This window comes from Mytilus californianus, unplaced genomic scaffold (genome assembly GCF_021869535.1).
Source record: "Mytilus californianus isolate M0D057914Y unplaced genomic scaffold, xbMytCali1.0.p SCAF_1, whole genome shotgun sequence".
In the NCBI taxonomy this organism is placed as follows: domain Eukaryota; kingdom Metazoa; phylum Mollusca; class Bivalvia; order Mytilida; family Mytilidae; genus Mytilus; species Mytilus californianus.
The window spans coordinates 196,223-223,353 of record NW_026262581.1 but is presented as its reverse complement, the minus strand read 5'-3'; the positions used below and the strand labels follow the sequence as shown (position 1 = coordinate 223,353).

General features: G+C 34.5%; 1 long non-coding RNA gene and 10 other non-coding genes across 11 annotated transcripts; all 11 read right to left on the bottom strand.

The window, feature by feature from the left end:
• Nucleotides 1-805: 805 nt before the first annotated feature.
• LOC127725912 (uncharacterized) lies at nt 806-4,602 on the bottom strand. Its single transcript, XR_007993282.1, has 4 exons — nt 4,488-4,602; nt 2,759-2,856; nt 1,967-2,087; nt 806-1,117 (listed from the first exon to the last, which is right to left on the bottom strand). It is a non-coding gene; the product is annotated as an uncharacterized LOC127725912 (long non-coding RNA).
• A 1,912-nt stretch (nt 4,603-6,514) lies between these two features.
• On the bottom strand, nt 6,515-6,633 carry LOC127714799 (5S ribosomal RNA). Its single transcript, XR_007987940.1, has one exon. It is a non-coding gene; the product is annotated as a 5S ribosomal RNA (ribosomal RNA).
• A 1,999-nt stretch (nt 6,634-8,632) lies between these two features.
• On the bottom strand, nt 8,633-8,751 carry LOC127714782 (5S ribosomal RNA). The gene has a single exon (XR_007987934.1). It is a non-coding gene; the product is annotated as a 5S ribosomal RNA (ribosomal RNA).
• A 1,999-nt stretch (nt 8,752-10,750) lies between these two features.
• On the bottom strand, nt 10,751-10,869 carry LOC127714775 (5S ribosomal RNA). The gene has a single exon (XR_007987933.1). It is a non-coding gene; the product is annotated as a 5S ribosomal RNA (ribosomal RNA).
• A 1,999-nt stretch (nt 10,870-12,868) lies between these two features.
• Nucleotides 12,869-12,987, bottom strand: LOC127714768 (5S ribosomal RNA). The gene has a single exon (XR_007987932.1). It is a non-coding gene; the product is annotated as a 5S ribosomal RNA (ribosomal RNA).
• Nucleotides 12,988-14,986: 1,999 nt separating this feature from the next.
• LOC127714759 (5S ribosomal RNA) lies at nt 14,987-15,105 on the bottom strand. The gene has a single exon (XR_007987928.1). It is a non-coding gene; the product is annotated as a 5S ribosomal RNA (ribosomal RNA).
• A 1,999-nt stretch (nt 15,106-17,104) lies between these two features.
• On the bottom strand, nt 17,105-17,223 carry LOC127716505 (5S ribosomal RNA). The gene has a single exon (XR_007988953.1). It is a non-coding gene; the product is annotated as a 5S ribosomal RNA (ribosomal RNA).
• A 2,001-nt stretch (nt 17,224-19,224) lies between these two features.
• Nucleotides 19,225-19,343, bottom strand: LOC127714749 (5S ribosomal RNA). The gene has a single exon (XR_007987922.1). It is a non-coding gene; the product is annotated as a 5S ribosomal RNA (ribosomal RNA).
• A 1,999-nt stretch (nt 19,344-21,342) lies between these two features.
• On the bottom strand, nt 21,343-21,461 carry LOC127714743 (5S ribosomal RNA). The gene has a single exon (XR_007987918.1). It is a non-coding gene; the product is annotated as a 5S ribosomal RNA (ribosomal RNA).
• A 2,000-nt stretch (nt 21,462-23,461) lies between these two features.
• Nucleotides 23,462-23,580, bottom strand: LOC127714738 (5S ribosomal RNA). The gene has a single exon (XR_007987916.1). It is a non-coding gene; the product is annotated as a 5S ribosomal RNA (ribosomal RNA).
• A 1,999-nt stretch (nt 23,581-25,579) lies between these two features.
• LOC127714730 (5S ribosomal RNA) lies at nt 25,580-25,698 on the bottom strand. The gene has a single exon (XR_007987915.1). It is a non-coding gene; the product is annotated as a 5S ribosomal RNA (ribosomal RNA).
• Between the last annotated feature and the right edge of the window lie 1,433 nt (nt 25,699-27,131).

Sequence of the window (27,131 nt, the reverse complement as noted above, 5' to 3'; positions counted from 1 at the left end):
AGCTGGTTTCTTTGCTGCAGGTTTCTTTGTGGCAGTCTTTTTAGGTGTCTTTGCCTTCTTTGGTTTAGCGGCTTTAGGCTTAACTGCTTTCTTTGCTGGCTTCTTAGCTGGTTTAACCACTTCACCTACACTGTAAAAACAAGTGTTTCAAAATAAAACACTTTTAAAACACATATCAGACACAGTTTTAAAACACTTTTAAGTGTTTAGTTTTAAGCACTTGTGTTTTATATAAAACGTTTAAAATGTTTTATACAGTAATCACTAATGTTTTCCTTCAAAACACACATGTTTTGTCAATAACACTATGATGTTTTACATAAAACACTTCAGCGTTTAATATAAAACACTTTTAAGTGTTTATGAAGGAGACACACTTTTAAAACACTTTTAAGTGTTTATAAATGAGATATGTTTTTGTTTAAACACATGTGTGATTTTTTGTGTACACCGCAAGTGTTTTTGCATTGTATGTTTTGAAATGTGTGTTTTTAAAATGTGTTTTAGCTAAGCATTAGTATTGTTCCTTTTGCTCTTCAAATGACAAGATCTGTATCATTGGCTTGTATAGAAAATCTTACCACTAAAATTTGTCCTTTGCAGTTTCCTATACCCCAAATATTTTAAACTTGTCAGGTTTCATGACTGGAGTATTTTGTCATTATTTACTCATTAATGTTCGAACTAAAAAATACCCTGCATAGTGCAACCAGTTGTTTGTTTCCAAAACAAGGTACATGTTATACCAAGAGTAATCTCCTACACTAATATAAAATTTTGTATAGGCATCATAAATACTGAGAAATAAAAAAAAATGTATGAAATTTTATTCATTGCAATTATTCTTTATAAAATCACAAATATTTTCCAAGATTGATACAGTATAATAGATGTAACATGTAAAATAATATAAAGTTTCAGTCGCTATATCTGACATTTCTAATTGTTCTTGTCCCTTTCAAATATAAAGCTGATCTGAGTCCCTCCTCATGGTGGCTTTTTGTGTACTTATCCACTTCGTTTTCAACAACATTTTCATGTATGGATATGAAAGTAGTCGACTTCTTCCCTTTGCCTATGAGTATCCAGTTTCAGGAAGAAATTTGTACTCTGCCTCCTGAAATATTGTTCAATTCATTTATGTATGGCCTTTGAAGGTAATAAAGTTTAAATTATAACTTAAAAGTGAATTTTTACTACCTAATATACTTGAATCTAGATGCCCCTTTTCTTGAAAATAATTGTGAGTTGATATATTGTCATTCTAAATAAAATCTATTTATACATTGCACAGTTAATTACAAAACATATGCAGATATATGTGTAAAGTTCATTAAAAATCAACAGATACCAAATTTGTTGTGTTCAAAGTGATTTTCTGGAGAGAAAAAAAAACCTTAACCTTGAAAACTAATGGACAAATGTTAAGACTGAGTGCGCAAAAAAAGAAAGTAAACAAATCTGAGAATTGCTGCACTGTTCCCTGATAATAATGGTTAACAGATCAGTGATAAACCTCACTTTTCCATTATAAAAGGGTTAACTGATAAGCAATTATTCAGCTGTACTTTCATATGGGGTTAACATCATACATCTTTTTAGTTACACCATTCTATTAATAAGCAACCAATCATATTACTCTTATAAATAAAGTCCACAGTAGATACATTTCGGGGTCTAAGACCGGCTTTTATAGCTGACTATGCGCATAGTCAGCTATAAAAGCCGGTCTTAGACCCCGAAATGTATCTACATATATGTTGATGTACAGATATTATGTCATATTGAATTTTTAATGGTAATATATATGACACCAGTTTATTTTCATTATAATACTCAAAATATTGATGATATCTGTCATAAAAAATGAATTATCATATCTTGTTAATATCTTAAACGAATAAAAATGATTTTATAGATAGGAGTTGCTTGAAAAATACATGTTACTATGTAAATCTAGTCATACCTTCAATTCTTTTTTTTTTTATCTTTGGTAAGACACCTCAGAACTTTTTCAGGTTTACTTCCTATAACCTTCATATTCATTTATACTTCAGCATCTTGATAAATTAACATTCATCCAATATCTGGAACAGAAATATTTTTTTTCATGATATTTAGTCTGCAATCGTATAATTTATATGTACAATGTACGAAAATGTACATTGTTTGAATTGATAGCTTGCATTTGCACTTTTGGTTATGGGTTTTGCTCATTGTTGAAGGCCATACAGTACCCTATAGTTGCTTACTTCTACATCATTTGGTCTCTGATGGAGAGTTATCTAATTGGCAATCATACTACATTTTATTCTTATATGTACCTACATCCCATTTTTGTAATCAATACCGACAAAATGACTGAAACCTGAAACACATATTATTTTGTTTGGCATGACTCTACCAATAAATCTAAGTTTGTATTTTCAATGTTTTTTTCTGTTTTCTTCTCAATGAAATCATGGTCATATGAGGACCCTTAAGCTAACATGTAATGCTCTGGTTAAAATGTTGACTTTAAATTAAAAGGTAGACCCTGATAATATGGACTGCAACACACAAATACAAATATCTAAAAACTATTGTTTTTCTTATGCATGTATATTAACATGACTCAGTATATGTACATTTATGTTTCATTATTCAAAACAAAGTCAAGACAACTGTTTTGTTTGGAAATATTGAAGTCACAGAAGGATAGACATAGGTAGCACTATATGCCCCTGCCACTTATGGCCGGGGCATAAAAATAACATACCATGATTTCAGGTGTTTCTTCTTTTTCTTTTTTTTTTCTTTTGCCTGTTTCTGTGTTCTTCATTTTTTTCTTTTGAATGCTGTCCAATGTACTCACTGCTGAAAAACAGTAAAATAAAATATGATAAAATATAATAGACAAATGAGGTAGTTAAATTGGATAGGCAACACAATTATGATTGCAGGCCATAAACCTAATTTGTCTTACAATCTTTAACTTTAGCCTGATATTCTACCTCCTTGTAAAGTCTTACATTTGTACAACAACTTATACTAAATAAAATGGAATTCTGAAGACAGAAGTACATTTTATCCTGAAAATTTTATATTTGTTCAGTTAACAGGTTAATTGTTGCAACATAATCATGATTTTTTTTCAATATAAATATTTAAATCACTAGCATGACCTAGTCCTTGCTACAGAATGTACATATGAAATGAGACTATATAAATCTATAACAGTACATGTATAGTCTCAGGTGTAAAAAACAGAGGCGGATTTAGGGGGGGGGGGGGGGGGGGGGGGGGTAGGGGGCCCCCATTTGTTGGTTGATTATCTAAGGAATCACTGAAGCATGACTGGAGCGGGCCCCCTCTTAGGCAGTCAGTTCCCCACCCTTATGAAAATTTCTGGATCCGCCACTGAAATTGTCTCTATTTGCTACTGTACTGTCAGTAGATATCTCGATTTTCATTTGTTTTCTTTCAATTTTAATAACAGTTTACATGCAAAAGACACATACACATACATACCCACAAATCAACAAACTACATTATTAGCATGATTAGTATTACACCAGGGACTTTCTATACTAAGTACTTACTATAGAAAGTCCCTGATTACACACACATCGACACAGGAACATAAACAGTGAAACACCTTAAGTTAACCCGACATGATGTCATGTATTTTTTCTATTGATTATGAGATATCAATTAAGAAGCATAATTTACATTTTGTAATCTTATTGTTAATATTATAGTCTTATAAAAATTAACTAACATCTTTGTTGTGACTTGTGTGTCTGTTGAAAAACTACGGGAAAATAATACAGAAGATTGCTTTCAAGGGAGAAAACTTATCTTGCTAAATATATTGGGGTCCTAAATGGGGTGATTTTCAGATGAACAAAAATACAATTTGTCGAGTATTGTCGTTCGTATATCAGTCGTTTCTTAGATTTTCTTTTGTGAATACACATACGAAAACTAGTCAGGCTTATATCACTATATCACATGGGAAGATATACTGTTTATCCTCGCTAAACGAAGAATTTACTACTATGAAAATCCTTGCTGTACCCCAGCAGTTAAGCCTAACTTAAAACAATTTTATTTAAATGATCACAAAAGAAAGAGTTATATTAAATATTAGGATTAAATAGTATAACGCTTATGTCAGTCGTGTAAAGATAAGATATTTTTTTTTTATTTCCAATTATGGGCCCCAAAGGGCATAAACATTACAACATCAATAATTTTTCATAATACAATACAAACAATGAGATAAAAAAAAAAACAAAAAAAAAACAAAAAAAAAAAAACGAAAAAGCATTTGTAAATAAATTGCCGCCAAATTAATCTGGGATGCGGCTTTCGACCAAAACATTCCACATCGGTTAAAATATTAATACTAATTTGCTTGTCCGAGGATAATTCCACAATGAAATTAAACAAGAAAAGTAAAACACGAATTAGATGACAATAATTTTTATAACAATTAAACGTACCTTTTAATCCAGATTGTAATCATGATTCTTCTAGCCCTGTGTACATTTCCCTCTCAGCTGCAGCTAGGACACTGGATACCTTTGGCGGTATTAAAGGATGGTCACGTGTGTATCATATTACGAAAACGCGAGTGTTTTTCTGTGTGTTTCGTTTTCATATGTCAAAAACGCTTATCCGTTTTGACAATATCTGAGCGATGACCCTCTGTCAATATTTATTGCTGCACCCCCGGATGATCATGTCTAGTATTTGTTTAATTTTACCCTTTTTCAGTACTTATAGTTTTTTTCAACCAAATTTCAATTATAATCCACAGAAAATCATATACAAAAAAGACCAGGAATTACTTTTCTTTATCTGAATTGCATGGTTTAAAGCTTTAGTTACATGACGTTTTTTACTATTTAAAGTGTCCGGCTTTGCTATTGAAGCTGATCACTCGACTTTATGTTGATAAATCGCTAAACAATAAATTGGGGCTATTTCTTTACCGTCATTATAAACTGTTTAAAATAAAACACGAGTGTTTAACGATAAACAGAAGAAATTTGTCAAAAGCACACATGTTTATTCTAAAACACTTGCGTCTAAAATAAAACATTTGCGATTTTCTTACAAGTGTTTGAAATGTTTTTAAAATTACACTTGTTTTTACAGTGTATCTTAAAACTTCCAGAAGCGCCGGTACCCTTCGACTGTTTCAAGCTATTGCTCTTCACTCCTGATTTCAAAGCTAACTTCAAGTGAGTGTTGACTGTTTTTGCATCGCTACCAACATTGAAGTTTGCTATGATGTACTTAAGAATGGCTTGACGGCTAGAGCCCCCGCGCTCTTTCAATGCAGAGATAGCTTTCCCTACCATCTCGCTGTATTTTGGATGAGTAGCTACTTTCTTTGGTTTAGCTGCAGCTTTCTTCTTTGGTGACTTAGCTGGAGTCTTGACTACTACTGGTGCATCAGACATTTTGCGACTTTGGTTGTTGAAAGATGTGTGCGAGTTGAACGACAAATAACAATGATGTGCAAAATTGCGGTTTGCGGGTAGTTAATCTCATAACGCGGACCTCGACGAGAGCACCCTTAAACTTTCATGACAATCTATTTCAAACAAATCGACAAGAATTTCTGTGTGCTTGTTCGACAAGTTTTAACCATTTGTTTCAAATAAATTGTACTTTTTGATATATAAATCATATACGAAAATGTTCAGCAGGAATTTTTCTTTCAGAATATGTGATTAAAATTAAACAAAATATCACAAGTGAAGAAATATTTACGATTAATGTGCAACTTGTCAATTTCACTCGTGCGATTCTTCATCAGAAAACGTGTTGTATTATTTCACAAAAACTAGATTGTGCTATAAAAATGGTATGTATTTGAAGTAAAATCATTTCTTAATATGTTTTTGTTTTCAGATATACGTAGAAATAAAGAGACTTCACAGAAATTTAAATTTTGCCTTGGATATGAAAGCACACCAAGATGACAAAATTCGAAACCGGGACTTCCTTGACTGAGTTGGAACAAAGTTTCAAATAGTCGACTTTTTTGCTTGAGTTTTACAAGCTTTAATTAGTATTTATTGTTTTTTATTTGTTTTTGCTGAAATGAATATTTGATAATCACAATCCTTTCAGAAATGTTGTGAATCATATAAGCCCTGGTCAAAAAGGAAGAGACGAGTTCAAAGGACAAAAATGGCGGATAACAGTATTTTTAAGATTTTCGTTTTAAGTTTTTGAGCCACATGCATGTGAAAAGAGTGAAATTCTCAAGCTTATATATGGCCCGACGTGTGCATTACTGGATTTGCATTTATTTTTAAAAATAGTTTAAAAGATTTCACCAGGTTGGTAATGAAAAAAATTAAATTATGAATGATATATTTTCTGTTTCCTTCAAAAGTTAGATATATTATATTGAATGTTACATCCCCAGACATCCATATAAAGAAATAAAAAAGATAGAACGTATGTTTGGGAGAAGTGAAAAATTATAAGTAAAAAAAATAAAAGAAGAAAATGTCTACAACACCCGGTATTCCCAGGCGGTCACCCATCCAAGTACTAACCGAGCTCGACGTTGCTTAACTTCGGTGATCGGACGAGAACCGGTGTTTTCAACGTGATATGGTCGTAGACACTAAAGTGCTAAAAAAATTGATATATAAATTTAGGAACCGCCGAAAGTCGTGTATTTAGCATTTCTTGACAGAATTTGTATAAAATAAGAAAATTATCAGGTATAAAAATATAAATAAACTACACGATCCAGAGTGGAAGATAGTAAAACTTAACAAGTTCACATGCACTTTAGAGAAGACAAAAAAATGCAAGAATAGAAAGACAGATATGGAATATGGGGACGAGCTTGATTTTATTTGTAACCAAGTTATATACCATGCAACAATTTCAGACTCTTTTTGAAAAATTTTGGTAGCCCTTAAAAGGGCTGTTTAAGCTTTAAAAGCATCATATGCTTCCTCCATTTACTTCTTCTTTGGGGTCTTTGCCTTCTTTGGTTTAGCTGCAGCCTTGGTCTTTTTTGGTGATTTTGTGGCTTTCTTTGCAGATTTGGCAGCGGGTTTTGCAGCAGGTTTCTTGGTAGCTGGTTTCTTTGCTTTTGGTTTAGCTGCTTTCTTTTCACCAGCTGGTTTCTTTGCTGCAGGTTTCTTTGTGGCAGTCTTTTTAGGTGTCTTTGCCTTCTTTGGTTTAGCGGCTTTAGGCTTAACTGCTTTCTTTGCTGGCTTCTTAGCTGGTTTAGCCACTTCACCTATCTTAAAACTTCCAGAAGCGCCGGTACCCTTCGACTGTTTCAAGCTATTGCTCTTCACTCCTGATTTCAAAGCTAACTTCAAGTGAGTGTTGACTGTTTTTGCATCGCTACCAACATTGAAGTTTGCTATGATGTACTTAAGAATGGCTTGACGGCTAGAGCCCCCGCGCTCTTTCAATGCAGAGATAGCTTTCCCTACCATCTCGCTGTATTTTGGATGAGTAGCTACTTTCTTTGGTTTAGCTGCAGCTTTCTTCTTTGGTGACTTAGCTGGAGTCTTGACTACTACTGGTGCATCAGACATTTTGCGACTTTGGTTGTTGAAAGATGTGTGCGAGTTGAACGACAAATAACAATGATGTGCAAAATTGCGGTTTGCGGGTAGTTAATCTCATAACGCGGACCTCGACGAGAGCACCCTTAAACTTTCATGACAATCTATTTCAAACAAATCGACAAGAATTTCTGTGTGCTTGTTCGACAAGTTTTAACCATTTGTTTCAAATAAATTGTACTTTTTGATATATAAATCATATACGAAAATGTTCAGCAGGAATTTTTCTTTCAGAATATGTGATTAAAATTAAACAAAATATCACAAGTGAAGAAATATTTACGATTAATGTGCAACTTGTCAATTTCACTCGTGCGATTCTTCATCAGAAAACGTGTTGTATTATTTCACAAAAACTAGATTGTGCTATAAAAATGGTATGTATTTGAAGTAAAATCATTTCTTAATATGTTTTTGTTTTCAGATATACGTAGAAATAAAGAGACTTCACAGAAATTTAAATTTTGCCTTGGATATGAAAGCACACCAAGATGACAAAATTCGAAACCGGGACTTCCTTGACTGAGTTGGAACAAAGTTTCAAATAGTCGACTTTTTTGCTTGAGTTTTACAAGCTTTAATTAGTATTTATTGTTTTTTATTTGTTTTTGCTGAAATGAATATTTGATAATCACAATCCTTTCAGAAATGTTGTGAATCATATAAGCCCTGGTCAAAAAGGAAGAGACGAGTTCAAAGGACAAAAATGGCGGATAACAGTATTTTTAAGATTTTCGTTTTAAGTTTTTGAGCCACATGCATGTGAAAAGAGTGAAATTCTCAAGCTTATATATGGCCCGACGTGTGCATTACTGGATTTGCATTTATTTTTAAAAATAGTTTAAAAGATTTCACCAGGTTGGTAATGAAAAAAAATAAATTATGAATGATATATTTTCTGTTTCCTTCAAAAGTTAGATATATTATATTGAATGTTACATCCCCAGACATCCATATAAAGAAATAAAAAAGATAGAACGTATGTTTGGGAGAAGTGAAAAATTATAAGTAAAAAAAATAAAAGAAGAAAATGTCTACAACACCCGGTATTCCCAGGCGGTCACCCATCCAAGTACTAACCGAGCTCGACGTTGCTTAACTTCGGTGATCGGACGAGAACCGGTGTTTTCAACGTGATATGGTCGTAGACACTAAAGTGCTAAAAAAATTGATATATAAATTTAGGAACCGCCGAAAGTCGTGTATTTAGCATTTCTTGACAGAATTTGTATAAAATAAGAAAATTATCAGGTATAAAAATATAAATAAACTACACGATCCAGAGTGGAAGATAGTAAAACTTAACAAGTTCACATGCACTTTAGAGAAGACAAAAAAATGCAAGAATAGAAAGACAGATATGGAATATGGGGACGAGCTTGATTTTATTTGTAACCAAGTTATATACCATGCAACAATTTCAGACTCTTTTTGAAAAATTTTGGTAGCCCTTAAAAGGGCTGTTTAAGCTTTAAAAGCATCATATGCTTCCTCCATTTACTTCTTCTTTGGGGTCTTTGCCTTCTTTGGTTTAGCTGCAGCCTTGGTCTTTTTTGGTGATTTTGTGGCTTTCTTTGCAGATTTGGCAGCGGGTTTTGCAGCAGGTTTCTTGGTAGCTGGTTTCTTTGCTTTTGGTTTAGCTGCTTTCTTTTCACCAGCTGGTTTCTTTGCTGCAGGTTTCTTTGTGGCAGTCTTTTTAGGTGTCTTTGCCTTCTTTGGTTTAGCGGCTTTAGGCTTAACTGCTTTCTTTGCTGGCTTCTTAGCTGGTTTAGCCACTTCACCTATCTTAAAACTTCCAGAAGCGCCGGTACCCTTCGACTGTTTCAAGCTATTGCTCTTCACTCCTGATTTCAAAGCTAACTTCAAGTGAGTGTTGACTGTTTTTGCATCGCTACCAACATTGAAGTTTGCTATGATGTACTTAAGAATGGCTTGACGGCTAGAGCCCCCGCGCTCTTTCAATGCAGAGATAGCTTTCCCTACCATCTCGCTGTATTTTGGATGAGTAGCTACTTTCTTTGGTTTAGCTGCAGCTTTCTTCTTTGGTGACTTAGCTGGAGTCTTGACTACTACTGGTGCATCAGACATTTTGCGACTTTGGTTGTTGAAAGATGTGTGCGAGTTGAACGACAAATAACAATGATGTGCAAAATTGCGGTTTGCGGGTAGTTAATCTCATAACGCGGACCTCGACGAGAGCACCCTTAAACTTTCATGACAATCTATTTCAAACAAATCGACAAGAATTTCTGTGTGCTTGTTCGACAAGTTTTAACCATTTGTTTCAAATAAATTGTACTTTTTGATATATAAATCATATACGAAAATGTTCAGCAGGAATTTTTCTTTCAGAATATGTGATTAAAATTAAACAAAATATCACAAGTGAAGAAATATTTACGATTAATGTGCAACTTGTCAATTTCACTCGTGCGATTCTTCATCAGAAAACGTGTTGTATTATTTCACAAAAACTAGATTGTGCTATAAAAATGGTATGTATTTGAAGTAAAATCATTTCTTAATATGTTTTTGTTTTCAGATATACGTAGAAATAAAGAGACTTCACAGAAATTTAAATTTTGCCTTGGATATGAAAGCACACCAAGATGACAAAATTCGAAACCGGGACTTCCTTGACTGAGTTGGAACAAAGTTTCAAATAGTCGACTTTTTTGCTTGAGTTTTACAAGCTTTAATTAGTATTTATTGTTTTTTATTTGTTTTTGCTGAAATGAATATTTGATAATCACAATCCTTTCAGAAATGTTGTGAATCATATAAGCCCTGGTCAAAAAGGAAGAGACGAGTTCAAAGGACAAAAATGGCGGATAACAGTATTTTTAAGATTTTCGTTTTAAGTTTTTGAGCCACATGCATGTGAAAAGAGTGAAATTCTCAAGCTTATATATGGCCCGACGTGTGCATTACTGGATTTGCATTTATTTTTAAAAATAGTTTAAAAGATTTCACCAGGTTGGTAATGAAAAAAATTAAATTATGAATGATATATTTTCTGTTTCCTTCAAAAGTTAGATATATTATATTGAATGTTACATCCCCAGACATCCATATAAAGAAATAAAAAAGATAGAACGTATGTTTGGGAGAAGTGAAAAATTATAAGTAAAAAAAATAAAAGAAGAAAATGTCTACAACACCCGGTATTCCCAGGCGGTCACCCATCCAAGTACTAACCGAGCTCGACGTTGCTTAACTTCGGTGATCGGACGAGAACCGGTGTTTTCAACGTGATATGGTCGTAGACACTAAAGTGCTAAAAAAATTGATATATAAATTTAGGAACCGCCGAAAGTCGTGTATTTAGCATTTCTTGACAGAATTTGTATAAAATAAGAAAATTATCAGGTATAAAAATATAAATAAACTACACGATCCAGAGTGGAAGATAGTAAAACTTAACAAGTTCACATGCACTTTAGAGAAGACAAAAAAATGCAAGAATAGAAAGACAGATATGGAATATGGGGACGAGCTTGATTTTATTTGTAACCAAGTTATATACCATGCAACAATTTCAGACTCTTTTTGAAAAATTTTGGTAGCCCTTAAAAGGGCTGTTTAAGCTTTAAAAGCATCATATGCTTCCTCCATTTACTTCTTCTTTGGGGTCTTTGCCTTCTTTGGTTTAGCTGCAGCCTTGGTCTTTTTTGGTGATTTTGTGGCTTTCTTTGCAGATTTGGCAGCGGGTTTTGCAGCAGGTTTCTTGGTAGCTGGTTTCTTTGCTTTTGGTTTAGCTGCTTTCTTTTCACCAGCTGGTTTCTTTGCTGCAGGTTTCTTTGTGGCAGTCTTTTTAGGTGTCTTTGCCTTCTTTGGTTTAGCGGCTTTAGGCTTAACTGCTTTCTTTGCTGGCTTCTTAGCTGGTTTAGCCACTTCACCTATCTTAAAACTTCCAGAAGCGCCGGTACCCTTCGACTGTTTCAAGCTATTGCTCTTCACTCCTGATTTCAAAGCTAACTTCAAGTGAGTGTTGACTGTTTTTGCATCGCTACCAACATTGAAGTTTGCTATGATGTACTTAAGAATGGCTTGACGGCTAGAGCCCCCGCGCTCTTTCAATGCAGAGATAGCTTTCCCTACCATCTCGCTGTATTTTGGATGAGTAGCTACTTTCTTTGGTTTAGCTGCAGCTTTCTTCTTTGGTGACTTAGCTGGAGTCTTGACTACTACTGGTGCATCAGACATTTTGCGACTTTGGTTGTTGAAAGATGTGTGCGAGTTGAACGACAAATAACAATGATGTGCAAAATTGCGGTTTGCGGGTAGTTAATCTCATAACGCGGACCTCGACGAGAGCACCCTTAAACTTTCATGACAATCTATTTCAAACAAATCGACAAGAATTTCTGTGTGCTTGTTCGACAAGTTTTAACCATTTGTTTCAAATAAATTGTACTTTTTGATATATAAATCATATACGAAAATGTTCAGCAGGAATTTTTCTTTCAGAATATGTGATTAAAATTAAACAAAATATCACAAGTGAAGAAATATTTACGATTAATGTGCAACTTGTCAATTTCACTCGTGCGATTCTTCATCAGAAAACGTGTTGTATTATTTCACAAAAACTAGATTGTGCTATAAAAATGGTATGTATTTGAAGTAAAATCATTTCTTAATATGTTTTTGTTTTCAGATATACGTAGAAATAAAGAGACTTCACAGAAATTTAAATTTTGCCTTGGATATGAAAGCACACCAAGATGACAAAATTCGAAACCGGGACTTCCTTGACTGAGTTGGAACAAAGTTTCAAATAGTCGACTTTTTTGCTTGAGTTTTACAAGCTTTAATTAGTATTTATTGTTTTTTATTTGTTTTTGCTGAAATGAATATTTGATAATCACAATCCTTTCAGAAATGTTGTGAATCATATAAGCCCTGGTCAAAAAGGAAGAGACGAGTTCAAAGGACAAAAATGGCGGATAACAGTATTTTTAAGATTTTCGTTTTAAGTTTTTGAGCCACATGCATGTGAAAAGAGTGAAATTCTCAAGCTTATATATGGCCCGACGTGTGCATTACTGGATTTGCATTTATTTTTAAAAATAGTTTAAAAGATTTCACCAGGTTGGTAATGAAAAAAATTAAATTATGAATGATATATTTTCTGTTTCCTTCAAAAGTTAGATATATTATATTGAATGTTACATCCCCAGACATCCATATAAAGAAATAAAAAAGATAGAACGTATGTTTGGGAGAAGTGAAAAATTATAAGTAAAAAAAATAAAAGAAGAAAATGTCTACAACACCCGGTATTCCCAGGCGGTCACCCATCCAAGTACTAACCGAGCTCGACGTTGCTTAACTTCGGTGATCGGACGAGAACCGGTGTTTTCAACGTGATATGGTCGTAGACACTAAAGTGCTAAAAAAATTGATATATAAATTTAGGAACCGCCGAAAGTCGTGTATTTAGCATTTCTTGACAGAATTTGTATAAAATAAGAAAATTATCAGGTATAAAAATATAAATAAACTACACGATCCAGAGTGGAAGATAGTAAAACTTAACAAGTTCACATGCACTTTAGAGAAGACAAAAAAATGCAAGAATAGAAAGACAGATATGGAATATGGGGACGAGCTTGATTTTATTTGTAACCAAGTTATATACCATGCAACAATTTCAGACTCTTTTTGAAAAATTTTGGTAGCCCTTAAAAGGGCTGTTTAAGCTTTAAAAGCATCATATGCTTCCTCCATTTACTTCTTCTTTGGGGTCTTTGCCTTCTTTGGTTTAGCTGCAGCCTTGGTCTTTTTTGGTGATTTTGTGGCTTTCTTTGCAGATTTGGCAGCGGGTTTTGCAGCAGGTTTCTTGGTAGCTGGTTTCTTTGCTTTTGGTTTAGCTGCTTTCTTTTCACCAGCTGGTTTCTTTGCTGCAGGTTTCTTTGTGGCAGTCTTTTTAGGTGTCTTTGCCTTCTTTGGTTTAGCGGCTTTAGGCTTAACTGCTTTCTTTGCTGGCTTCTTAGCTGGTTTAGCCACTTCACCTATCTTAAAACTTCCAGAAGCGCCGGTACCCTTCGACTGTTTCAAGCTATTGCTCTTCACTCCTGATTTCAAAGCTAACTTCAAGTGAGTGTTGACTGTTTTTGCATCGCTACCAACATTGAAGTTTGCTATGATGTACTTAAGAATGGCTTGACGGCTAGAGCCCCCGCGCTCTTTCAATGCAGAGATAGCTTTCCCTACCATCTCGCTGTATTTTGGATGAGTAGCTACTTTCTTTGGTTTAGCTGCAGCTTTCTTCTTTGGTGACTTAGCTGGAGTCTTGACTACTACTGGTGCATCAGACATTTTGCGACTTTGGTTGTTGAAAGATGTGTGCGAGTTGAACGACAAATAACAATGATGTGCAAAATTGCGGTTTGCGGGTAGTTAATCTCATAACGCGGACCTCGACGAGAGGACCCTTAAACTTTCATGACAATCTATTTCAAACAAATCGACAAGAATTTCTGTGTGCTTGTTCGACAAGTTTTAACCATTTGTTTCAAATAAATTGTACTTTTTGATATATAAATCATATACGAAAATGTTCAGCAGGAATTTTTCTTTCAGAATATGTGATTAAAATTAAACAAAATATCACAAGTGAAGAAATATTTACGATTAATGTGCAACTTGTCAATTTCACTCGTGCGATTCTTCATCAGAAAACGTGTTGTATCATTTCACAAAAACTAGATTGTGCTATAAAAATGGTATGTATTTGAAGTAAAATCATTTCTTAATATGTTTTTGTTTTCAGATATACGTAGAAATAAAGAGACTTCACAGAAATTTAAATTTTGCCTTGGATATGAAAGCACACCAAGATGACAAAATTCGAAACCGGGACTTCCTTGACTGAGTTGGAACAAAGTTTCAAATAGTCGACTTTTTTGCTTGAGTTTTACAAGCTTTAATTAGTATTTATTGTTTTTTATTTGTTTTTGCTGAAATGAATATTTGATAATCACAATCCTTTCAGAAATGTTGTGAATCATATAAGCCCTGGTCAAAAAGGAAGAGACGAGTTCAAAGGACAAAAATGGCGGATAACAGTATTTTTAAGATTTTCGTTTTAAGTTTTTGAGCCACATGCATGTGAAAAGAGTGAAATTCTCAAGCTTATATATGGCCCGACGTGTGCATTACTGGATTTGCATTTATTTTTAAAAATAGTTTAAAAGATTTCACCAGGTTGGTAATGAAAAAAATTAAATTATGAATGATATATTTTCTGTTTCCTTCAAAAGTTAGATATATTATATTGAATGTTACATCCCCAGACATCCATATAAAGAAATAAAAAAGATAGAACGTATGTTTGGGAGAAGTGAAAAATTATAAGTAAAAAAAATAAAAGAAGAAAATGTCTACAACACCCGGTATTCCCAGGCGGTCACCCATCCAAGTACTAACCGAGCTCGACGTTGCTTAACTTCGGTGATCGGACGAGAACCGGTGTTTTCAACGTGATATGGTCGTAGACACTAAAGTGCTAAAAAAATTGATATATAAATTTAGGAACCGCCGAAAGTCGTGTATTTAGCATTTCTTGACAGAATTTGTATAAAATAAGAAAATTATCAGGTATAAAAATATAAATAAACTACACGATCCAGAGTGGAAGATAGTAAAACTTAACAAGTTCACATGCACTTTAGAGAAGACAAAAAAATGCAAGAATAGAAAGACAGATATGGAATATGGGGACGAGCTTGATTTTATTTGTAACCAAGTTATATACCATGCAACAATTTCAGACTCTTTTTGAAAAATTTTGGTAGCCCTTAAAAGGGCTGTTTAAGCTTTAAAAGCATCATATGCTTCCTCCATTTACTTCTTCTTTGGGGTCTTTGCCTTCTTTGGTTTAGCTGCAGCCTTGGTCTTTTTTGGTGATTTTGTGGCTTTCTTTGCAGATTTGGCAGCGGGTTTTGCAGCAGGTTTCTTGGTAGCTGGTTTCTTTGCTTTTGGTTTAGCTGCTTTCTTTTCACCAGCTGGTTTCTTTGCTGCAGGTTTCTTTGTGGCAGTCTTTTTAGGTGTCTTTGCCTTCTTTGGTTTAGCGGCTTTAGGCTTAACTGCTTTCTTTGCTGGCTTCTTAGCTGGTTTAGCCACTTCACCTATCTTAAAACTTCCAGAAGCGCCGGTACCCTTCGACTGTTTCAAGCTATTGCTCTTCACTCCTGATTTCAAAGCTAACTTCAAGTGAGTGTTGACTGTTTTTGCATCGCTACCAACATTGAAGTTTGCTATGATGTACTTAAGAATGGCTTGACGGCTAGAGCCCCCGCGCTCTTTCAATGCAGAGATAGCTTTCCCTACCATCTCGCTGTATTTTGGATGAGTAGCTACTTTCTTTGGTTTAGCTGCAGCTTTCTTCTTTGGTGACTTAGCTGGAGTCTTGACTACTACTGGTGCATCAGACATTTTGCGACTTTGGTTGTTGAAAGATGTGTGCGAGTTGAACGACAAATAACAATGATGTGCAAAATTGCGGTTTGCGGGTAGTTAATCTCATAACGCGGACCTCGACGAGAGCACCCTTAAACTTTCATGACAATCTATTTCAAACAAATCGACAAGAATTTCTGTGTGCTTGTTCGACAAGTTTTAACCATTTGTTTCAAATAAATTGTACTTTTTGATATATAAATCATATACGAAAATGTTCAGCAGGAATTTTTCTTTCAGAATATGTGATTAAAATTAAACAAAATATCACAAGTGAAGAAATATTTACGATTAATGTGCAACTTGTCAATTTCACTCGTGCGATTCTTCATCAGAAAACGTGTTGTATTATTTCACAAAAACTAGATTGTGCTATAAAAATGGTATGTATTTGAAGTAAAATCATTTCTTAATATGTTTTTGTTTTCAGATATACGTAGAAATAAAGAGACTTCACAGAAATTTAAATTTTGCCTTGGATATGAAAGCACACCAAGATGACAAAATTCGAAACCGGGACTTCCTTGACTGAGTTGGAACAAAGTTTCAAATAGTCGACTTTTTTGCTTGAGTTTTACAAGCTTTAATTAGTATTTATTGTTTTTTATTTGTTTTTGCTGAAATGAATATTTGATAATCACAATCCTTTCAGAAATGTTGTGAATCATATAAGCCCTGGTCAAAAAGGAAGAGACGAGTTCAAAGGACAAAAATGGCGGATAACAGTATTTTTAAGATTTTCGTTTTAAGTTTTTGAGCCACATGCATGTGAAAAGAGTGAAATTCTCAAGCTTATATATGGCCCGACGTGTGCATTACTGGATTTGCATTTATTTTTAAAAATAGTTTAAAAGATTTCACCAGGTTGGTAATGAAAAAAATTAAATTATGAATGATATATTTTCTGTTTCCTTCAAAAGTTAGATATATTATATTGAATGTTACATCCCCAGACATCCATATAAAGAAATAAAAAAGATAGAACGTATGTTTGGGAGAAGTGAAAAATTATAAGTAAAAAAAATAAAAGAAGAAAATGTCTACAACACCCGGTATTCCCAGGCGGTCACCCATCCAAGTACTAACCGAGCTCGACGTTGCTTAACTTCGGTAATCGGACGAGAACCGGTGTTTTCAACGTGATATGGTCGTAGACACTAAAGTGCTAAAAAAATTGATATATAAATTTAGGAACCGCCGAAAGTCGTGTATTTAGCATTTCTTGACAGAATTTGTATAAAATAAGAAAATTATCAGGTATAAAAATATAAATAAACTACACGATCCAGAGTGGAAGATAGTAAAACTTAACAAGTTCACATGCACTTTAGAGAAGACAAAAAAATGCAAGAATAGAAAGACAGATATGGAATATGGGGACGAGCTTGATTTTATTTGTAACCAAGTTATATACCATGCAACAATTTCAGACTCTTTTTGAAAAATTTTGGTAGCCCTTAAAAGGGCTGTTTAAGCTTTAAAAGCATCATATGCTTCCTCCATTTACTTCTTCTTTGGGGTCTTTGCCTTCTTTGGTTTAGCTGCAGCCTTGGTCTTTTTTGGTGATTTTGTGGCTTTCTTTGCAGATTTGGCAGCGGGTTTTGCAGCAGGTTTCTTGGTAGCTGGTTTCTTTGCTTTTGGTTTAGCTGCTTTCTTTTCACCAGCTGGTTTCTTTGCTGCAGGTTTCTTTGTGGCAGTCTTTTTAGGTGTCTTTGCCTTCTTTGGTTTAGCGGCTTTAGGCTTAACTGCTTTCTTTGCTGGCTTCTTAGCTGGTTTAGCCACTTCACCTATCTTAAAACTTCCAGAAGCGCCGGTACCCTTCGACTGTTTCAAGCTATTGCTCTTCACTCCTGATTTCAAAGCTAACTTCAAGTGAGTGTTGACTGTTTTTGCATCGCTACCAACATTGAAGTTTGCTATGATGTACTTAAGAATGGCTTGACGGCTAGAGCCCCCGCGCTCTTTCAATGCAGAGATAGCTTTCCCTACCATCTCGCTGTATTTTGGATGAGTAGCTACTTTCTTTGGTTTAGCTGCAGCTTTCTTCTTTGGTGACTTAGCTGGAGTCTTGACTACTACATGGTGCATCAGACATTTTGCGACTTTGGTTGTTGAAAGATGTGTGCGAGTTGAACGACAAATAACAATGATGTGCAAAATTGCGGTTTGCGGGTAGTTAATCTCATAACGCGGACCTCGACGAGAGCACCCTTAAACTTTCATGACAATCTATTTCAAACAAATTGACAAGAATTTCTGTGTGCTTGTTCGACAAGTTTTAACCATTTGTTTCAAATAAATTGTACTTTTTGATATATAAATCATATACGAAAATGTTCAGCAGGAATTTTTCTTTCAGAATATGTGATTAAAATTAAACAAAATATCACAAGTGAAGAAATATTTACGATTAATGTGCAACTTGTCAATTTCACTCGTGCGATTCTTCATCAGAAAACGTGTTGTATTATTTCACAAAAACTAGATTGTGCTATAAAAATGGTATGTATTTGAAGTAAAATCATTTCTTAATATGTTTTTGTTTTCAGATATACGTAGAAATAAAGAGACTTCACAGAAATTTAAATTTTGCCTTGGATATGAAAGCACACCAAGATGACAAAATTCGAAACCGGGACTTCCTTGACTGAGTTGGAACAAAGTTTCAAATAGTCGACTTTTTTGCTTGAGTTTTACAAGCTTTAATTAGTATTTATTGTTTTTTATTTGTTTTTGCTGAAATGAATATTTGATAATCACAATCCTTTCAGAAATGTTGTGAATCATATAAGCCCTGGTCAAAAAGGAAGAGACGAGTTCAAAGGACAAAAATGGCGGATAACAGTATTTTTAAGATTTTCGTTTTAAGTTTTTGAGCCACATGCATGTGAAAAGAGTGAAATTCTCAAGCTTATATATGGCCCGACGTGTGCATTACTGGATTTGCATTTATTTTTAAAAATAGTTTAAAAGATTTCACCAGGTTGGTAATGAAAAAAAATTAAATTATGAATGATATATTTTCTGTTTCCTTCAAAAGTTAGATATATTATATTGAATGTTACATCCCCAGACATCCATATAAAGAAATAAAAAAGATAGAACGTATGTTTGGGAGAAGTGAAAAATTATAAGTAAAAAAAATAAAAGAAGAAAATGTCTACAACACCCGGTATTCCCAGGCGGTCACCCATCCAAGTACTAACCGAGCTCGACGTTGCTTAACTTCGGTGATCGGACGAGAACCGGTGTTTTCAACGTGATATGGTCGTAGACACTAAAGTGCTAAAAAAATTGATATATAAATTTAGGAACCGCCGAAAGTCGTGTATTTAGCATTTCTTGACAGAATTTGTATAAAATAAGAAAATTATCAGGTATAAAAATATAAATAAACTACACGATCCAGAGTGGAAGATAGTAAAACTTAACAAGTTCACATGCACTTTAGAGAAGACAAAAAAATGCAAGAATAGAAAGACAGATATGGAATATGGGGACGAGCTTGATTTTATTTGTAACCAAGTTATATACCATGCAACAATTTCAGACTCTTTTTGAAAAATTTTGGTAGCCCTTAAAAGGGCTGTTTAAGCTTTAAAAGCATCATATGCTTCCTCCATTTACTTCTTCTTTGGGGTCTTTGCCTTCTTTGGTTTAGCTGCAGCCTTGGTCTTTTTTGGTGATTTTGTGGCTTTCTTTGCAGATTTGGCAGCGGGTTTTGCAGCAGGTTTCTTGGTAGCTGGTTTCTTTGCTTTTGGTTTAGCTGCTTTCTTTTCACCAGCTGGTTTCTTTGCTGCAGGTTTCTTTGTGGCAGTCTTTTTAGGTGTCTTTGCCTTCTTTGGTTTAGCGGCTTTAGGCTTAACTGCTTTCTTTGCTGGCTTCTTAGCTGGTTTAGCCACTTCACCTATCTTAAAACTTCCAGAAGCGCCGGTACCCTTCGACTGTTTCAAGCTATTGCTCTTCACTCCTGATTTCAAAGCTAACTTCAAGTGAGTGTTGACTGTTTTTGCATCGCTACCAACATTGAAGTTTGCTATGATGTACTTAAGAATGGCTTGACGGCTAGAGCCCCCGCGCTCTTTCAATGCAGAGATAGCTTTCCCTACCATCTCGCTGTATTTTGGATGAGTAGCTACTTTCTTTGGTTTAGCTGCAGCTTTCTTCTTTGGTGACTTAGCTGGAGTCTTGACTACTACTGGTGCATCAGACATTTTGCGACTTTGGTTGTTGAAAGATGTGTGCGAGTTGAACGACAAATAACAATGATGTGCAAAATTGCGGTTTGCGGGTAGTTAATCTCATAACGCGGACCTCGACGAGAGCACCCTTAAACTTTCATGACAATCTATTTCAAACAAATCGACAAGAATTTCTGTGTGCTTGTTCGACAAGTTTTAACCATTTGTTTCAAATAAATTGTACTTTTTGATATATAAATCATATACGAAAATGTTCAGCAGGAATTTTTCTTTCAGAATATGTGATTAAAATTAAACAAAATATCACAAGTGAAGAAATATTTACGATTAATGTGCAACTTGTCAATTTCACTCGTGCGATTCTTCATCAGAAAACGTGTTGTATTATTTCACAAAAACTAGATTGTGCTATAAAAATGGTATGTATTTGAAGTAAAATCATTTCTTAATATGTTTTTGTTTTCAGATATACGTAGAAATAAAGAGACTTCACAGAAATTTAAATTTTGCCTTGGATATGAAAGCACACCAAGATGACAAAATTCGAAACCGGGACTTCCTTGACTGAGTTGGAACAAAGTTTCAAATAGTCGACTTTTTTGCTTGAGTTTTACAAGCTTTAATTAGTATTTATTGTTTTTTATTTGTTTTTGCTGAAATGAATATTTGATAATCACAATCCTTTCAGAAATGTTGTGAATCATATAAGCCCTGGTCAAAAAGGAAGAGACGAGTTCAAAGGACAAAAATGGCGGATAACAGTATTTTTAAGATTTTCGTTTTAAGTTTTTGAGCCACATGCATGTGAAAAGAGTGAAATTCTCAAGCTTATATATGGCCCGACGTGTGCATTACTGGATTTGCATTTATTTTTAAAAATAGTTTAAAAGATTTCACCAGGTTGGTAATGAAAAAAATTAAATTATGAATGATATATTTTCTGTTTCCTTCAAAAGTTAGATATATTATATTGAATGTTACATCCCCAGACATCCATATAAAGAAATAAAAAAGATAGAACGTATGTTTGGGAGAAGTGAAAAATTATAAGTAAAAAAAATAAAAGAAGAAAATGTCTACAACACCCGGTATTCCCAGGCGGTCACCCATCCAAGTACTAACCGAGCTCGACGTTGCTTAACTTCGGTGATCGGACGAGAACCGGTGTTTTCAACGTGATATGGTCGTAGACACTAAAGTGCTAAAAAAATTGATATATAAATTTAGGAACCGCCGAAAGTCGTGTATTTAGCATTTCTTGACAGAATTTGTATAAAATAAGAAAATTATCAGGTATAAAAATATAAATAAACTACACGATCCAGAGTGGAAGATAGTAAAACTTAACAAGTTCACATGCACTTTAGAGAAGACAAAAAAATGCAAGAATAGAAAGACAGATATGGAATATGGGGACGAGCTTGATTTTATTTGTAACCAAGTTATATACCATGCAACAATTTCAGACTCTTTTTGAAAAATTTTGGTAGCCCTTAAAAGGGCTGTTTAAGCTTTAAAAGCATCATATGCTTCCTCCATTTACTTCTTCTTTGGGGTCTTTGCCTTCTTTGGTTTAGCTGCAGCCTTGGTCTTTTTTGGTGATTTTGTGGCTTTCTTTGCAGATTTGGCAGCGGGTTTTGCAGCAGGTTTCTTGGTAGCTGGTTTCTTTGCTTTTGGTTTAGCTGCTTTCTTTTCACCAGCTGGTTTCTTTGCTGCAGGTTTCTTTGTGGCAGTCTTTTTAGGTGTCTTTGCCTTCTTTGGTTTAGCGGCTTTAGGCTTAACTGCTTTCTTTGCTGGCTTCTTAGCTGGTTTAGCCACTTCACCTATCTTAAAACTTCCAGAAGCGCCGGTACCCTTCGACTGTTTCAAGCTATTGCTCTTCACTCCTGATTTCAAAGCTAACTTCAAGTGAGTGTTGACTGTTTTTGCATCGCTACCAACATTGAAGTTTGCTATGATGTACTTAAGAATGGCTTGACGGCTAGAGCCCCCGCGCTCTTTCAATGCAGAGATAGCTTTCCCTACCATCTCGCTGTATTTTGGATGAGTAGCTACTTTCTTTGGTTTAGCTGCAGCTTTCTTCTTTGGTGACTTAGCTGGAGTCTTGACTACTACTGGTGCATCAGACATTTTGCGACTTTGGTTGTTGAAAGATGTGTGCGAGTTGAACGACAAATAACAATGATGTGCAAAATTGCGGTTTGCGGGTAGTTAATCTCATAACGCGGACCTCGACGAGAGCACCCTTAAACTTTCATGACAATCTATTTCAAACAAATCGACAAGAATTTCTGTGTGCTTGTTCGACAAGTTTTAACCATTTGTTTCAAATAAATTGTACTTTTTGATATATAAATCATATACGAAAATGTTCAGCAGGAATTTTTCTTTCAGAATATGTGATTAAAATTAAACAAAATATCACAAGTGAAGAAATATTTACGATTAATGTGCAACTTGTCAATTTCACTCGTGCGATTCTTCATCAGAAAACGTGTTGTATTATTTCACAAAAACTAGATTGTGCTATAAAAATGGTATGTATTTGAAGTAAAATCATTTCTTAATATGTTTTTGTTTTCAGATATACGTAGAAATAAAGAGACTTCACAGAAATTTAAATTTTGCCTTGGATATGAAAGCACACCAAGATGACAAAATTCGAAACCGGGACTTCCTTGACTGAGTTGGAACAAAGTTTCAAATAGTCGACTTTTTTGCTTGAGTTTTACAAGCTTTAATTAGTATTTATTGTTTTTTATTTGTTTTTGCTGAAATGAATATTTGATAATCACAATCCTTTCAGAAATGTTGTGAATCATATAAGCCCTGGTCAAAAAGGAAGAGACGAGTTCAAAGGACAAAAATGGCGGATAACAGTATTTTTAAGATTTTCGTTTTAAGTTTTTGAGCCACATGCATGTGAAAAGAGTGAAATTCTCAAGCTTATATATGGCCCGACGTGTGCATTACTGGATTTGCATTTATTTTTAAAAATAGTTTAAAAGATTTCACCAGGTTGGTAATGAAAAAAAATTAAATTATGAATGATATATTTTCTGTTTCCTTCAAAAGTTAGATATATTATATTGAATGTTACATCCCCAGACATCCATATAAAGAAATAAAAAAGATAGAACGTATGTTTGGGAGAAGTGAAAAATTATAAGTAAAAAAAATAAAAGAAGAAAATGTCTACAACACCCGGTATTCCCAGGCGGTCACCCATCCAAGTACTAACCGAGCTCGACGTTGCTTAACTTCGGTGATCGGACGAGAACCGGTGTTTTCAACGTGATATGGTCGTAGACACTAAAGTGCTAAAAAAATTGATATATAAATTTAGGAACCGCCGAAAGTCGTGTATTTAGCATTTCTTGACAGAATTTGTATAAAATAAGAAAATTATCAGGTATAAAAATATAAATAAACTACACGATCCAGAGTGGAAGATAGTAAAACTTAACAAGTTCACATGCACTTTAGAGAAGACAAAAAAATGCAAGAATAGAAAGACAGATATGGAATATGGGGACGAGCTTGATTTTATTTGTAACCAAGTTATATACCATGCAACAATTTCAGACTCTTTTTGAAAAATTTTGGTAGCCCTTAAAAGAGCTGTTTAAGCTTTAAAAGCATCATATGCTTCCTCCATTTACTTCTTCTTTGGGGTCTTTGCCTTCTTTGGTTTAGCTGCAGCCTTGGTCTTTTTTGGTGATTTTGTGGCTTTCTTTGCAGATTTGGCAGCGGGTTTTGCAGCAGGTTTCTTGGTAGCTGGTTTCTTTGCTTTTGGTTTAGCTGCTTTCTTTTCACCAGCTGGTTTCTTTGCTGCAGGTTTCTTTGTGGCAGTCTTTTTAGGTGTCTTTGCCTTCTTTGGTTTAGCGGCTTTAGGCTTAACTGCTTTCTTTGCTGGCTTCTTAGCTGGTTTAGCCACTTCACCTATCTTAAAACTTCCAGAAGCGCCGGTACCCTTCGACTGTTTCAAGCTATTGCTCTTCACTCCTGATTTCAAAGCTAACTTCAAGTGAGTGTTGACTGTTTTTGCATCGCTACCAACATTGAAGTTTGCTATGATGTACTTAAGAATGGCTTGACGGCTAGAGCCCCCGCGCTCTTTCAATGCAGAGATAGCTTTCCCTACCATCTCGCTGTATTTTGGATGAGTAGCTACTTTCTTTGGTTTAGCTGCAGCTTTCTTCTTTGGTGACTTAGCTGGAGTCTTGACTACTACTGGTGCATCAGACATTTTGCGACTTTGGTTGTTGAAAGATGTGTGCGAGTTGAACGACAAATAACAATGATGTGCAAAATTGCGGTTTGCGGGTAGTTAATCTCATAACGCGGACCTCGACGAGAGCACCCTTAAACTTTCATGACAATCTATTTCAAACAAATCGACAAGAATTTCTGTGTGCTTGTTCGACAAGTTTTAACCATTTGTTTCAAATAAATTGTACTTTTTGATATATAAATCATATACGAAAATGTTCAGCAGGAATTTTTCTTTCAGAATATGTGATTAAAATTAAACAAAATATCACAAGTGAAGAAATATTTACGATTAATGTGCAACTTGTCAATTTCACTCGTGCGATTCTTCATCAGAAAACGTGTTGTATTATTTCACAAAAACTAGATTGTGCTATAAAAATGGTATGTATTTGAAGTAAAATCATTTCTTAATATGTTTTTGTTTTCAGATATACGTAGAAATAAAGAGACTTCACAGAAATTTAAATTTTGCCTTGGATATGAAAGCACACCAAGATGACAAAATTCGAAACCGGGACTTCCTTGACTGAGTTGGAACAAAGTTTCAAATAGTCGACTTTTTTGCTTGAGTTTTACAAGCTTTAATTAGTATTTATTGTTTTTTATTTGTTTTTGCTGAAATGAATATTTGATAATCACAATCCTTTCAGAAATGTTGTGAATCATATAAGCCCTGGTCAAAAAGGAAGAGACGAGTTCAAAGGACAAAAATGGCGGATAACAGTATTTTTAAGATTTTCGTTTTAAGTTTTTGAGCCACATGCATGTGAAAAGAGTGAAATTCTCAAGCTTATATATGGCCCGACGTGTGCATTACTGGATTTGCATTTATTTTTAAAAATAGTTTAAAAGATTTCACCAGGTTGGTAATGAAAAAAATTAAATTATGAATGATATATTTTCTGTTTCCTTCAAAAGTTAGATATATTATATTGAATGTTACATCCCCAGACATCCATATAAAGAAATAAAAAAGATAGAACGTATGTTTGGGAGAAGTGAAAAATTATAAGTAAAAAAAATAAAAGAAGAAAATGTCTACAACACCCGGTATTCCCAGGCGGTCACCCATCCAAGTACTAACCGAGCTCGACGTTGCTTAACTTCGGTGATCGGACGAGAACCGGTGTTTTCAACGTGATATGGTCGTAGACACTAAAGTGCTAAAAAAATTGATATATAAATTTAGGAACCGCCGAAAGTCGTGTATTTAGCATTTCTTGACAGAATTTGTATAAAATAAGAAAATTATCAGGTATAAAAATATAAATAAACTACACGATCCAGAGTGGAAGATAGTAAAACTTAACAAGTTCACATGCACTTTAGAGAAGACAAAAAAATGCAAGAATAGAAAGACAGATATGGAATATGGGGACGAGCTTGATTTTATTTGTAACCAAGTTATATACCATGCAACAATTTCAGACTCTTTTTGAAAAATTTTGGTAGCCCTTAAAAGGGCTGTTTAAGCTTTAAAAGCATCATATGCTTCCTCCATTTACTTCTTCTTTGGGGTCTTTGCCTTCTTTGGTTTAGCTGCAGCCTTGGTCTTTTTTGGTGATTTTGTGGCTTTCTTTGCAGATTTGGCAGCGGGTTTTGCAGCAGGTTTCTTGGTAGCTGGTTTCTTTGCTTTTGGTTTAGCTGCTTTCTTTTCACCAGCTGGTTTCTTTGCTGCAGGTTTCTTTGTGGCAGTCTTTTTAGGTGTCTTTGCCTTCTTTGGTTTAGCGGCTTTAGGCTTAACTGCTTTCTTTGCTGGCTTCTTAGCTGGTTTAGCCACTTCACCTATCTTAAAACTTCCAGAAGCGCCGGTACCCTTCGACTGTTTCAAGCTATTGCTCTTCACTCCTGATTTCAAAGCTAACTTCAAGTGAGTGTTGACTGTTTTTGCATCGCTACCAACATTGAAGTTTGCTATGATGTACTTAAGAATGGCTTGACGGCTAGAGCCCCCGCGCTCTTTCAATGCAGAGATAGCTTTCCCTACCATCTCGCTGTATTTTGGATGAGTAGCTACTTTCTTTGGTTTAGCTGCAGCTTTCTTCTTTGGTGACTTAGCTGGAGTCTTGACTACTACTGGTGCATCAGACATTTTGCGACTTTGGTTGTTGAAAGATGTGTGCGAGTTGAACGACAAATAACAATGATGTGCAAAATTGCGGTTTGCGGGTAGTTAATCTCATAACGCGGACCTCGACGAGAGCACCCTTAAACTTTCATGACAATCTATTTCAAACAAATCGACAAGAATTTCTGTGTGCTTGTTCGACAAGTTTTAACCATTTGTTTCAAATAAATTGTACTTTTTGATATATAAATCATATACGAAAATGTTCAGCAGGAATTTTTCTTTCAGAATATGTGATTAAAATTAAACAAAATATCACAAGTGAAGAAATATTTACGATTAATGTGCAACTTGTCAATTTCACTCGTGCGATTCTTCATCAGAAAACGTGTTGTATTATTTCACAAAAACTAGATTGTGCTATAAAAATGGTATGTATTTGAAGTAAAATCATTTCTTAATATGTTTTTGTTTTCAGATATACGTAGAAATAAAGAGACTTCACAGAAATTTAAATTT